The sequence below is a fragment of the Camarhynchus parvulus genome, chromosome 3 (assembly GCF_901933205.1).
Source record: "Camarhynchus parvulus chromosome 3, STF_HiC, whole genome shotgun sequence".
Classification (NCBI taxonomy): domain Eukaryota; kingdom Metazoa; phylum Chordata; class Aves; order Passeriformes; family Thraupidae; genus Camarhynchus; species Camarhynchus parvulus.
Window position 1 is genome coordinate 8,708,436 of NC_044573.1, and position 15,505 is coordinate 8,723,940.

The following is a 15,505-nucleotide window of genomic DNA, read 5'->3' on the forward strand; positions in this document are numbered from 1 at the left end:
TGGATGACTCTGGGCATTGAAGGAATCAAAACTTACTTCAGGTGAAAAGGTAGGTGGAAAAGCAGCAAGCTCCCACAGGGGAGGATGTGAGGATCAGTGAAACAATTTGGACTGGAGGAGAAGAGCACCACAAGAAACAGGGGCAGCACTTAACTCTCAAGTACTAGATTAGTGCTCTGAGGAAGAAAAGGAAACTGCACTTGGCCAAAGGAAGGAGATCTATAGAGAAAGAGGCTATAATACATCCTACAAGGCTGGAAAAGTAATACTGGAAAATAAGAAGCTTCTTCTTTCACCTCACAGCAATGAAAAGATATTTGAACTTGATTAGAGTGGTCTATTCTTCATTAGTATTAGAATAAAGACAACACTGCACTTACAGAACTTCAGACTGAAGGGAACAGAATCTGTTGAATATCAAATATAAGGATAAGAAAAGTTTATGAAAATGATCCAAAAAGCTAACAGTGCACCTTTCAGGGGCATAAGTAATATATTAATGACTCTGAAAGAACATAAATATTTGTTTGTTATGCCCTTGATACAGGCCAATATAACAAGCCCTGACAGATCAGTATTTATTTTGCTGACCAATGGGTGTCCAAATTCTTCTGTTGCAATTAATTCCAGTGGATTGAAGAAGAAATACTACACAGTTCTCCACAGTTCTGCCAGTCACAATCAAAGACTGTAATGCAGCACCAGGCAACCAAGTCCTTCCCAGGACTGACAATCTCCTTCCATCCAGGAGCATCAGGACACTGTTGCAGAAAGGCTCTCACTCCCCTCTTCATCTAAATTAGTTTTACATCAACAGTTCCTACTTTCCTGCTGTCAACTACCCAATGATGAATTGATAATGCATTTTGATGAAGGACAGTGTACACATATAATAAAAAAATATTGATGTTGCTTCCATAATTCATTATAAAGTTTTTACTCTTTTTACTCAGTTTGGAGACTTACACAAGCCATGAGCTGAATTTCCATTTCAAGAACAAATTCATGTTTCACAAAGATGTTATTTCAAAATCAGAAGCTTGCTGAAGATACTGGGATATAGTGCATGTGAAAGTGTATTGCTAGGGTTTGTGGGGTTATTTTAACTACCATAGCAATGATGTCAAGTCACCCAGAGCTTCTCATTTTTGTGCTACATGCATCATTCTCTGAAAAAAGTGCAATAGTGCAGGTGTGCAAGTAATAGGATCTTATAAAGGAAAAACACTCTTGCTCATAAAGTAAAATGACCAAGCAGCTATTTAGTCTTGTTGAATTCTGATAAAACTGGGCTACGTGAGACCAAACCAAGGTTTATTCCACAAGGAACCCATGTAAGTCATCAAGTGAGCCATATTTCCCTTCTTAATTTAAAAAGTTTCATTATTTAGAGGAAGAATGCAGATATGTTATTAATATCTGATCATTACATGTATGAAGAAGGGCTTTTATTAATAACTACCAGGAAATAGGCACGCCAACCACAGATCTCTTGGCTTCACCTCACCACCGCGGAGGAAAGCACGCGTCTTTCATCGAGAATGGCAATATATTCTCCCAGCTTACTCTTTTACATCCTCTCTGAGGCTTTTAACCACTGGACTGAATCCTGGACAAAAGAATCGGATGTCCAGAACGAAAGGCACAGGGGAGCAGCAGCTCTTTATCCACTCTTTGCAATATTCTTCAGACAGTGTGAAGCGTAGCAGCCGCCGCCAGTGCCCACCGGCGCTCGATATTGAACGGCGGCGCGCAGCGGAAGGGACCTTTCCATCAGCCATCTCCCAAGATCCTCCTATTAGCAAGACTTAAGGAGGCCTTTGTCATCTCAAATATGCTCAGCTGCTCACCGCACGGCCAAGCAGTGTAAGAAGCATTTAAAGATGTGTCTGACATCATTAATCTGTTTGCCCTCTGACCCGCGGAGCTGAACTGTAACTATGGTGACTAAAGCTTGACCTTACTACGCTGAGAAACTTTAAAGCTCCGTAGTATTTTGGGTCACATTGTTAGGATGAACAAAAGAATAAAGAAGAAATGTGACAGTTTCCTGGGAATTAAGGTCAGCAGGTCAATTGCCCTAAAACTTCATTGTTATATGATAAGCAAGACTAGCTGAAATAATTTTTCAGCAATTAGAATTTAAGAAAAAAACCAAACAACAAAATCTTGAGCTTTTGTTGTCTGAAGTAGAAAACTGGTCTCTGTGAAAGCAATACGTAGCCCATCATTGAGCAAAATTACTCAACAGCCTTCCCTGTACCATTTACAGCACAAACACTGGGAAAAAATGGCCAGTAGGTATCATTTTCACATTCTCATATCAGGTTTATTGTTAATTCAAGGTTTGGGGGCATGTGAAACGTATTTATTAATGAGTTTCTGGAATTGCATTTGCTAAAATTGTCAGCGTTTTCCATCCTCCCTTTTCAAATGATTCATGAATGTAGGTGGGAATAAGCAGCCTGAACACACTGATTTGGAACATCTGTGTAAAAGCAGCATATGTCTTAGGCTGGGAATAAATACAGTATAGGGGCTTGTCCTAACTAAATGCTATGACAAATGCCAATCCAAATATTTACAGTCTATAAAATTAGGCTTACTAACACAGTTTATACAATTAGGTAGTGTGAAGCAGTTTTCACTTTAATCATGCATCGGCAAAATTCATAGCTGTCTCCTCCATTTTACTATAGTTCCTAATTTACTCAATAAAATTATTCTACATCAGAATTAACTAATTGCAAACATATTTTTTAAGCCTAAACGTTTTTCAAATTTTAGGTATTCCAACCCATACCATGCAGGACCACAAATGTATCCTGTAACAGCAGCTAAAAGGCAGATAGACACAAAAGATCTAAGTTCTGTATTGATTTATGTTGGATTTTTTAAATTTCTCACATCATTACTGAAGAAAAACTATTGTAATGCAAAAGTGCAGCACAGACTGTTCGTAACATGCCAGTTTAGCTGAGTATACCACCAACAAAAGCATAAAATGTGAAGGAAAAAGCATGAAAAGGAAAGTTTGTGAAGCAGTGTTCCTTTCACAGCAGGAGAATTAAACATATCTCAACATAGTGTTTTGGGGTTCTCCACAATTAGTATATTTTATTTAATTATCTAATAATTATGTAAGTGGACGCTAAAACAGTGGCATTTGTTCATTAAGAAGCACTAATGTATCAGAGAAGTACAGTGCAGGGCAGAAGTACCAGCTCAAGCTTCTTATGACTAATAAAGAATACAAAAGCAATATTCCAGGCACCCTGCTAGATAGTCCTTTCTGCTTTTCTTTTTTTTTAATACTCTAGATGTGCCTGAGGAATAGAATTCTACAAAACTGGTTTTAAAAGGTCTGTAGACTGTGAGTGACAGAAAGGTGTAGCTAAAATGATGCCAAAGTGTGAATGCCATCAATAAAGAATTCAATTTTGTTTAATTCTCTTTTATTCTGAATTTGTGCTGTTGGTTGAGCACAAACTGAAGCAATCACTGCTGCAGCTGTATCCATCTTGGGGAAAAATGTTAATGGCTCTAGAAAAGCACTAGGAAAGCTCTAAAGAAGGAATTCAAAACCTAGAAAATTTGTTTCAGTGTGGGCAAACGGAAGGATGTAATTAATATTCACATCCAACAGCAAGGCAGGAGTGATTTACCTGCAGCCATCAAACCCCAGAACATGTGACAATTCTTATCACAGAGATTACTCTTGTCTTGCTGAGAATGTCCAACGCCACTGCTACCAGGCAGATCACAAACTGCAACAGGTTTTAACAGCGATGGCTGTTTGGAGGACAAGCATGCAACAGTTCATATTGAGGATAAGCAGCAGACTCTTCACCTTGGAAGATAGGATGTCTTTTGAAGCTGTGCCTGTGACAGCTGTGATACCAAAAAATAGTGCCAAGAGGTTGTTTGGGCCCCATTATACTGAAGGTCACTCTAAATGTCATAATGGCACACCAGGTTATTTTCATCTTCTCTAAACTTGATACAAGACATTTAAGAGTCAAAACACATTTGCTCCTAACAAACTAACCTTTTGAAATCACTGTATTTTAGCATTGTTTTAAAAACAGTGACAAACTAACAAACTTGACAACTTAGTGTGTAAACCCACAGCACTGAAACCTGGCACAGAAGGGGGGCATTCCCAGGTGCCAGACTCCCATTACCCACTCATGAACAAATAATTATTCTGGAAGTAAAAGGAGACCCTGGAAAACTTCAAAAACCTCAACAGTTATTACTTTCTATACAAGAGAATCCCATCTGAAGTCATACATTGAAGTACTACTGAGTTGGCCCAGAAATGGATTAAAGCCAGGAAATTCTAAGTTTAAGCTGACTCGCCATCCTTAGCACACTCTATTGTCCTTTATCCCTAAAATTTAATTAAACCTCAGTCCTGACCAGTTGTAATAAGTAGTACAGAAAACTGATTATCGGAATTGCTTTCCTCCGACGGGTCTATTGTGCTACACTTCCCCTCTGCAAAATACAAAAGACCCTATGTACATTTCTCTTTCTCTGTGAAAAGAGGGCTGGAAAAAAAATCCAGTCTGAACTTTTATTTAGTTGCCAATTGTGCTGTGGAATGAAAGTAAGCATTTTCTTTTAAAAGCTGATTCAAATTCAGTACTTAATCATGCCATAGCAGAGCAAAAGCAGCAACAAATTATGTTACAATTACATTAGAAATTCTTCTACAAGATTTTGTTTTCAGTCACGTCTAATCTTTCAATAGCTGCTCTTTCTAGGACTGATATTTTCCTAACAGCCTTTGTGCCTGCAACTAGCTGCTCTGATCAGAAACACTTGGAATCTAAGGAAAATATGTACGTGCATGTGTGTGCAGAGAACAGACAGAGAGGAAAGCAGTCACATTTGATTATAAAAAAAGTTCTAGAAGCCATAAAATATTTCCTTCATTCTTCTATATGTTTTTTTTCCTTATTCTAGGAGATTATTTACTCCTGTACTAACCAATTTGTTTTCTCTGCTGCAGATCACTGCAATATACTATTACAAAGTAATGGTTTTAAAATTTAAAATGCTATGAACTCCACTTCAAATAACAGACCCAAAACCCAGGCCTCAAGTGCCTACATTAAAGCAGACTCACCACTAACTGGATGGATGACTAAGCCATCCAGAAAAAGGTAAAAGAGCTGGCAGGCCACAGGACACACAAATTGAGAGCCCAGGTTTTAAAATTCCTCTTTGTCTGCAGTGCTCTCCCTCTTACCCAGAAAAAGTCAGATGACTTGAAGGTATCAAATAACATCTGTTTTCTAAACAACACACTAATGCCTACAAAATTTATAACACCCACTTTTGAAACAATACAGAAGACAGCTCAGTCTGCAAATCCAAGAACTTTAAAGGAATTTTAATTAGCAATTTCAAAAAGACGCCTATAATCCAGGCAGCATATCACTGCCATGAGATGAAATAAAAAATACGTATGCAAAGCTATCCACGGTATTATAAGGATATCCAACAGAATTCTGAAAGCCTTTGGGTTAAAGCTATTAAACTTGTAGAGCTTCAAAGTGGAAAGGTACAACCCTTCACAGGCCAGCAACAGGTCAGTGCCTGTTACAGTGATGCCTCATCGTTCCTCTGGTAAATGACTCCTGGTTTGGCTGCCACAGCTCCTTCATTCCCATCTACCTCTGCTCTTTGCCACTAACACAACACAGCAACGTCTTTGCTCACCAAAATGAAAATGCAAATCCCTACCATGTCCTCCTGACTCTCTGGCCAAGCTTATGTAAATATGTTTTCCTAGTACACAGCATTCTACAGATTGGAGTACCATAGCAAAGGACAAATTGACATTCCCTGCTTTTCTGCACAGCATTCCTGGCTTTATAGAGGTTCAGTGACGTTTTCCCAGCAGTCACTCCAAAAGCAGCTAATGATCAATGCTGGTAACTTCTCTTCATCTCTAAGAAGGGAGCAGACCCAACCACCCTAGGATGAGAACACAGGTAGATTTCAAAGCTGGCTACATAGGATTAATGATCATAGAATAACAGAATATGCTGAGTTTGAAGGGACCCATCAGGATCATTGAGCCCAATTCCTGGCCCTGCACAGTACATCCCAAGAACCCCACCATATGCCTAAGAGCATTGTGCAAATGTTTCTGGAGCTCTCTCAGGCTTAACCACTTCCCTGGGGAGCTTGTTAAGTACACACCCACTCTGTGGGTAAAAAACCCCTTCCTGATATTCAACCTAAACCTCCCCTAACTCAGCTTAATTCCATTTCCTCGAGTCACTGGTCAGAAGAGTGAAGAGATCCTGCCCTGTCTTTGGCAGCACCCACTGCTCAGGGACTCCCAGAATAAGCTCTGCACATTTCATCAATAGTTACATGAGACTCTTTCTACTTGAAACCTTAAGTAACGCAAGCACCACATTGAGAGAGCAAAGGGTTGCTACAGTCATGACAAAATGAACAGCTGCCACACAATTTGATGAAAGTGCCAGTTTCCATGCCAATACCACAATCCTTTCAATGAGGCATTTGGCCAACATATTAAAATCCTTAGACCATCGGGAAAACAACAAAGTAATTCCACAGTAACAGCCACAGCGTGTTACGGCATCTATTGTTATTAAAAATACAGTAGATGTAGAATTACAGGTTACAGAAAGAGATGAGTATTTCTTTTTAGTTTCAGAAATTGAAAAGCAAAAAAGAAAAATGTTTTTGTAGTAATATGACAGGCGACATAAACAGTAAGAAATTTGACAGCTGCATATGCCAAACTCGTACGTTTGCTAAGAACAAGGCTGTACGAGACCTCTAAGGCAGAAGTTCACAGATGCAGCGTTGAAGTCAGTTTTGAAGGGCGATGGTGGGTGGAAAACCATAACTAGCAGGCAGCAGGGCTTTGCAGTTGTTTTGCAGGCAGCTCAGAACGGTGAAGTAAATAAACAAATAAGTGAAACTGAGCCAGCAGCAATTTGTGACGTGCAGTGTGACTGGCTGTCATTCAGAGCTGGCTCATCTGCTCTTCGAGTGCATGGATTTGACTTGAAACTGTTCCATGCAGACATACACAGAAAGTTTCCATTAAATCCATGGAGACTAAATAAAGCCCCTAATGAGGCTTAAAACTTGACTTTTTCCCTCTCTGAAAAGCATACCTGCAGTACTTTTAGAGCTGACCATGAAAGCCACCTTCAGCTCCACAGTGCAGCACGTCGGACCCAACTACCAAAGTGCAATGGCACAGGATGGTCCCACAGGCACCAGCACTTGTCTGGCTCCATCATAAGCTGCACAGAAAAGCAGCACCACCAAAATGTGTTTCATTCTGGGAGGAAGTCTGCATTTTTGGCAGATGAGCTGACTAAAGGCCTGGCCAAACACAAGCTGATACAAAAGCAGAGATGGGGGTGCCCTCTGCGGCAGCAGCCAACCAGATGCACTGCGCAAACCCATTTTTAGATGCTCTTGCCTGGAGTATTGAGGACCTGAACTCAATAACCTGAATCCCTTCTGTTATGTGCTTCTAGGCTCCACTGTGAGCACAGAGTACAGAGCTGACCCGGCACAGGCTCAAAATGATTGTGGCTGAACAATCCATAGCAATCACGACTTGTTCGCTAAAGAATTTACAATTGCAATCAGAACCTCTCTACAACCCCTGGGAAAAAATGATCAAGAAGAAACGAAATAGGCTTTGTTATATCCACCAACAATAATGTAAAATAACATCAACTAGAAATAAAGACAAATACTAGGCAGGCTAACAACAAATGGAGTTTTCATTTCTCACTGGGGCTATTTTTAGATGCATTCATATTTAAATATGAAGGTAATTTCCCAGTGCAGCTGTTAACAGCTCTTCCTTAGCTTCTCTTGGAGGCTGGGTGTTGCATCTGCGGGCATTTGCAAGGCAAACTCCTGGTTTCAGTGCATTATAACTACAAAAGCAGATGTTTCAAGCATCACCTTCAAAAATCATACTTTGCATCTCAGGGGGTACTATGGTCAATTTATTTGTAAAAGGTTTGAGGTTTTATGCACAAAACTATGTTGCTATTATAACAAGCATCTTGCATGGTTTTTAATCTGCCCGAAGACACATTGAGGTACATATCAGATGAACAAAACCTATAAATGATCTGCTAGTTTGGGCTGCTGATGGTTTGAGAAATGCATGATTTTAAAGAATCATTGAACAGGTCAAGAACTACTCCAGTTTTAATGAGGGAATCTGTCTGCTTCTCTCATTCAAATGAAGATTTTATTTTTTCTTTGTCATTAAGTGGTAATTAAATAGTTCTCACAATTCTACTGTATCTGAAAGCCTGCTTATGTGGAGAGAGAGATACAATAATGCTTTAATTAGGACGACAGACATACCATATTTGATTCAGATCATGGGTCCAGCTAGCCCTGTCAATACCGTCACTACACAGTTCTACTTTCAGAGCAATGTGCACCTCTGAGTTTTTGTCAAAGTACCTGAAGATTAGAAATAGATTTATATTCTGGTTTTAAAACCCACCTAGAGTAGCAAGCAAAGAAATGAAAAGCCAAACCACTCAAGAGTGTATATCACTGATCTCTCTATCCTATGGCATCACTTAGACTGTAATGACTGTGCTACAGGCCTTGTGTTTAACCTGCTGTCTTGGCAGACCTAGGCCTGCCTAAGACATTTTTTACAGAAGGGAATGGAGACAAAACCTCTGGCATCAATGCCACAAACCTTCAGTGAAGAGCAGTGGGGTTTAGGTGGAGAAGCAGGTGAAAGAGTGATGGTTAAGCAGCTTTGAAACTGTTTTTCCCCACCAATGAATTGGATACAAAGGTACTACAGTGTAGATCATTCTTAGGGGAGACAAAAACACGCTCACCTGTGTATGTGAAAGGCAGGAGTTTGGTTTTCTTATTTGTAAGGTGAGAGGAGAAACAAGGAACTCAAGGAAAGAGTCAGACTTCTCTTCTTCACTAACAAAGCTGCTGTTGTCACTTTCTCAGGCAAGTCAACTATCTTACGTGCTGCACATCACACACAGCCACATCCAGGTCAGCCAAATGGCTTTGTTCTCCTCAGCCACAGAGCTGAAGGTCTCTTATGGGTTCCTACAGGTTACCTCTCTTTAGGATTCCCAACACTTCCCCCAAGGCCTTGGGATTGGCAGCAGCAATTAGTGTGTGTGCACCAAAGGGCAAAGAACAAAACCTTTGAGGAAGGAGATTAAAGATGGATTAAGGAAGGGAGAAAAAAAATAGAAAATGAGGAATGCTGCTCCAGATACGAAGCTTAAAATTAATTTGATTCCAATTCCCATGAAAATTCGGCCTCTTACCACTTCAACGAACTTCATCCTCAGTAGCAGCAAGTCATACCCACTAAATAATGCATGTCCATCACCTGCTCAAATTCCCAGGTCTCAGGCCTTCTCCTCACTTCCCAGCCTACCAGCAAGTTCTGGGCAGACACCTGGTAGGGGAGAGCTTCTCACTCCTCAGTGTCCCTAGTCATTCTAGGTGTTGGAAGTGGGTGAAGACTGAAGAGGGATTGCTCTAGGAGTACCTGGGAAACTCTCCAACTTGAATGTGCTTCTGAGACTCAGAGGAAATAGGATGTCTCTGCTGAGCATGCCAGTGCTTCAGGAATGAGATCTCCTTTGCATATGAGGGAAATTCTAAACAAAATTTAATGGGTAAAAAGTAAAATCACCATTAATGATGTACGACTAGGAAAGGAAATGTGAAAGAACACACACATATGCCTTTCAACTATTTTTTTTTCTGTTTAGCTTCAAGGATCTTTCCACAGCACATTCAGCCAGCAGATGCTGAAAACACGCCAGCGCCCACACCAATTCACACAGATGGTGCTGGTGGGGTTGAGCCTTGTACAAAACTTACTTGTCTTCTCAACTAAGATAAAGATTCTGCATGTGTGTCTTTTTCCTGAGTCAGAATTTCATCACTACATTTCTCATGGCCAGGGAAATTTAAAAATTCCTGTTAACTCACTTTTAATGACCATATCAACCCATAACTTTCTGCCAACCCCATTAACTGCTCTTGTACAAAGCCATTCCTGAAACAGCCTCTCTTGCTGAACAGAGGAAGACAGAATAATAACCCCTGCTCACGACTAAATAAATCTGTTCAGACAATGTAAACTTAGTCCTTCCTGAGAATAAACACTTCTGAGTTATTCATATATTCAACACTGGCACAGCCTTTCGTAATTTCAAACCCAGGTATTACACAAGCAAATCAGCAAATGCACAGACTTCGGCTCTTTGCTAGATGTTAACACAGACTAGACACAAACAACTAGGGCGGTGCATTTGGCCAAAATAAATGTGCTAATGCTTCCATTTGCCTGCAAAGCAGGGGGTGTACATTTTTGCAGAGATTACAGATCACCACCTAATGCCTTCAGCAGCACTGTATCCCCATACACTTGCTTTGAGTTTACCAGGAATGCTAAATATTCAAATTGGGGAACTCATACATTATACAAGTGCAGAAAACTTAGCAACTGTAATTCTACCAGATTAGACCTAAGCAAGACTGCTCAACTAATAGGAGGAGGAAAGAAAATAGGAAACTCTCTAACATTTAAAAGGGGCCAAAGGAGGACAATAAGGGAGAGAAAAGAGTTCAACAGAAGCAGCTTCTCTCGGCATAAGATCAAGGCACAAAAAAATGCACAATGCAAAAAAAAAAAAAAGATGGAATGTGAATGTTCCCATGTGGGTTGATGTGTGGAGAAACAACTGTTGGGCACTGCAGGAGGAGGGAGAGAGGAAGTGGGTAAGAGGCAGGGCATATGCAAAAAGCCTGGCAGAGGGAGGCTGAGCACACTGAGAGGAAAGACAAAGGCGGAAAATCCTCTGGGGCTATCAGGAAGTAAAAACAAAGAGAAAGGACCAGAAGAACTATTTTCATGGCCTGCAAATAGACTTGAGAGAAAGCATGTGACTTTTCAAGCTTTCAGAACAAACTTATGAAGAACTGTGATTTGTAAAAACTGCTTATGAATATAAAACAAGAAACATGAATTTTGCCCAACTGATTGTCCGACCAGTAAACAGGCACCAGCAGGAGCAGCAATGAGTTCCAACATTAACAGGCAAAACAGGAACATGGACAGAAAGGAGTCATCCACCCCAAGCCCCTTCTTAGCAAGCCCCAAATCACCCTTGCCTTGCATATCTCTCTATCCTCAAAGGCTGGCTCTGGGCAACTCTTGCATAAGCAGCAACAAAGCTCCAAGAAAGAGTCCAAGACCAAAATTGCACCAGATTTTTTTTCTGCCATTTCAGAAGGTTTCAGGTTGGTTTTTTTTTTTTTTTTTTTTTTTTTATGTATTTCTGTACTACTGGAACCCTTTTTATAGAGGCAGGTGTAAAAATGCATTTACCACTTTGTTCAGCTCAGTATAGGCCTCATCCATAAAAATGTGAATTTGCAAATGCAGAACTACCCTGAGGGCAGAACAGCAGGTTTTTTCCTTCACAGGATTCTTCCTCACACACACTAGACATTACTAACAATCTCAGCTAAGGTTTTCAAGGTTGTTTTGGAGGAACACTATTTTTCCTGCTTTTAACACACTTTCAAAGCCACATCAAGCAAAAGGAAAGTCTCTTGTGTTCTGACAGCATTGCTTACTTTGTCAAGTAAGCAAGGAAAAACTCCATGTTCTTCATAGCTGCAAACGGAGTTAGCACTGTTTCTCCTAAAAATGTTGTCATGGTGGCTTCATGGTTTGACATCTAACAAACAGAGGAAATTGCTTTTTAAATACAAATATTCACTTTAAGCATTAGGAGCAAACTTTCCTGGAATGGACTTTACGGAGTCAGCTTTCTTTACCCACTGCAGTATGTCCTGTAAATAATAAAAAATAAATACCTTACTCAAAGGCTTTGCAATTTCAAGTACCCTATTAAGTTACTTAATTTTGCTATCCATAGCACATGATCTCACAAGCAAAGCTGTTTATTTGCCTTAGGGAAAATACAGATGTGATTGCATCACGAGTGTTTCTGAGTTGACAGGGCTTTTCCCTGGGGCTGTGTAGGAGAGCTGGAAAGAAGAATGGGGAGAAAGCCTGGAGAGAAGAGGGAGGAATGGCAGAAAATACAGGTACAGTGGTCTAACCACCTGGCCTTTACAGAGAGACAAAATAACCACAATAACAACTATTACCTCTCACATTCCTCTGGCAGGGGAAAAGAAAGAAGCACACTTGAGCCCACCTACTTTTAAACAAGTATTTCGTTTTACTCTTCATACCTCTCTAGCTCTGCTATGGACTGTCTTGCATGATTACACTCCCATTTTTGACACATTTGATACAGAGCTGCTGCACCAATTCTGACAAGGTACTCTATGTACATACACAGTGCTGAAAGCTGAATTTGACAGACACTTGTACTTGGAAGGAATATATCCAAAACTGGATTCTAATTCTGAAATGGTTCTGATCATTTAAAGACTGAAGTCTAATACAAAATGCAATATGTATTTGCTGAGAAACACTACTTAGTGAATATCAGGAAACCTTTCAGGACATGCATCATACTGAAGTTCATATATCAGTGTCCTCTTTCCTTACATGTCTCCACAAATCAGCCTATGCCTAACTTGGATTTGGGACAGCTCGCTTTGGAAAATCAATATAACCTCATAAAAGCCTGAAGCTAAAACCCACTAACATTCATTTCAGCTTATTCCATTGAATATCAAACTATTACTCTCAGCTTTATCTGACAGAAACCTGTCCTTGAGATGCTCAACAAAGCAAGGGTTCAGTTTTGATTCTTGAAGACAGCCAGCCCTCTCCTTCACTGGGGATGAGTGATCTCAGATTAAATTTCACTTCCCAGTCAAGGTGTTTGGTTTCTCCATATTTCATAAATGTCCTGCCTGGAAATGTATATGACTGGAACCTGATCTACAGCAGGACAAAGTATATCCAGAAATCCTGTCAAGTCACAGGGAGAGTCATTCAGGTCAACCCTTGGCTGAGGGAGTTCCCAGAACTTCAATTCTTATCACACCATCAGGATGCTTAGGAGAAAAAAAAAAAAGGCATCATCATTTCCACATTAACCTAATAGCACCTTACAAGAGCATGTTATAAACCTGCATAAAATTCTGTGAAACACATTATGTAGTGTGAGTACTCTGAATTTCCCACCCGACATCTTTTAAACCCTCTCAGCCCATGAAGCATTAACAAGATTACTGTGTTTTCCAAAAGGTGATTTCCCTGTAGGTCTGACAAGAACTTTAATCTCAGTGTCATGAGCATTAATTAATTCTATAAACAAAATACAGGTAAAACATTATTTTAACTTAAAAATTCAATTAAAATATCTCATTATATTCCTAGGCTTTGGCACGCCTAGGAATATACACACACGCCTGTGTGTTAAATATTCATATTTTTATTCCCAACATATGAGTAACTCCATCCTTATTAACAGAACTTCTCCACTTTCTTGCAACTGAAGACACCTCAAATTCCTACATTTTAAGAAAAAGATGGAGAACGTGGTCAAGATCTCCATGTACAAGAGATTTTTTGTGGAGAGTATTTTAAAGGCTACCTACCTTCTTAAGAAGTATATTTATGGAGTTTACATAAAAGAATACAGTCAAAAATCTGCTTGCAACAGCACATTAAAGACCTTTCAGTACTCCAGAGCAGCTGTGACCTGGTAAAATGTAATTATTTTTCACATGCCCTTTGGAATTCTCTAGGAATATGTACTGCAATTTCTAACCAGTGCCATAAGCACTGGGCAAGCCTTGGAATTAAGCTGAGAGATAGCTGGATGAGTACCATATACATCTTTTATAAGCATCCCACAGATCTGTGTGAAGGCTTAGCAACATGGCACAGCAACATAACCCTGGAATCTGTTACGTAATACAGCCTGAGAAATACCAAATACACAACGTTTTTGAAAAATACTACTATAATCTTAAAGGAATCTCAGTTTAAAAAAAACAAAAAACAACAGGATAGGTGCACCATTTCCCAAGTCTTAGCATTTCCACAGCCCACTATGCTGTCCCATATGATGAGATACAGGCATGCTGTAGTACCAGATGTATCATATGTTCATGTAATACATGTACATATGTATTCATAGGCCTGTAATGTGCTAGATGTGCATTAAGATGTATATGCAAAACAGTTGATTATTCTGAGCTGGTCAGGGCACAGCTCACTGCCAGGACTATCAATACAGACAATTGCACCTTAACCTAAGTCAATTTATTATTAGTTTTTGCTCTCCTCAGGGAAAGATTAGAATTGAAGTGGCAGTGAAAAAATCCTTCTCCTTCCTTATACAGGAAAATCAATCCAGATTTTTTTAATTAGTAGATTAAATACAGCATGTATACAAAATTTCATATATCTAAGTATCAAGTCTATCAAGCAGCATTCAAAAATTTATTAAAATCCTCTTGAGAAGGATGAGCTTGACACTTTTAAGTTTGTCTGGTTTTGTTTTTGACAAAAGAGATCAACAGCAATTAAAGTATTCAAAGTTTACACAGAAGGTGCTCCTATGTGGCAGCTTCTATAGGATTTACAGAAGTTTGAGCTTCCTTTGAAATCAATGAAGCTTGGTCTTGCAGTCTTCTGATACCAGCAAAAAGTGGAAGGATAACTGGGATGAGCAGAGCCAGTTTTCAGGAGTTTGCCTTCCCCTAGACATTGGCTCTGTGCTGGAGAGCACGCTGGTCAAAGCCCTGCATGAGGTGGCCAAGATCACTTGTGCATGGCCAATGAAGAGAACAGGATGCTCATGAATGCAGCAGCTGTCTGCTGGGAGAGACACCCCGTTTAATTGGAAATTTTTAAAAAACCAAAACAAGAAAAACATCAACCTCATCTGCCAAACCTAATGCTACAGGTAAAGGAAACTAGGTTTGATGAAAAAACACCAGGGGAAGATGTTTTCTACTTTGCCCTTTAACGACCAGAAATTTCTGGTTGTGTTTGAAGGGCAGAAACTTTATGACAAATCCCCAAGGAGTGCAGCCTGGCCAGGCCACAGTTCCTGCTCAATCTCAGCCCTGCTGGGCATGATAAGGGATGTCCTGGTGAGCCCCATCCCAGGTGGAGCAGGAACCAGGCAGTTCATATCCATTTGATGATTCCAAAGGAGTCACCTCGGGAAAACCCTCAAATCCCCCCAAAGCTGCCATAGCCTGCACTGCTTTACATGAAGCGCCACAGCCAGGGAGGTGCCAGGGGAGTGAGCGACGGCACTCACAGCCATGTGGCAACTGCGACTGAGGAAATTTATTCATTTATTTGTGTTTTAAACACAAATAAATTTAGATTTAATTTAAACACAAATAAGTTTAAAACGCAAATAAATTTAAATTTAATTTTTTAAAAATTTATTTGTGTTTCATGAAACTCGCGGCCTGTCCTGCTCCTTGGACCCAAAACCAGGGAACCGGGATC

At 40.0% G+C, this 15,505-nt stretch overlaps 1 protein-coding gene across 3 annotated transcripts in view; it reads right to left on the reverse strand.

Annotated features, from left to right (window-relative positions):
* The window catches only part of MACROD2 (mono-ADP ribosylhydrolase 2), an 845,829-nt gene that overhangs the window by 716,585 nt on the left and 113,739 nt on the right, over positions 1-15,505 (reverse strand). The gene's annotated exons all lie outside the window — the stretch shown is intronic.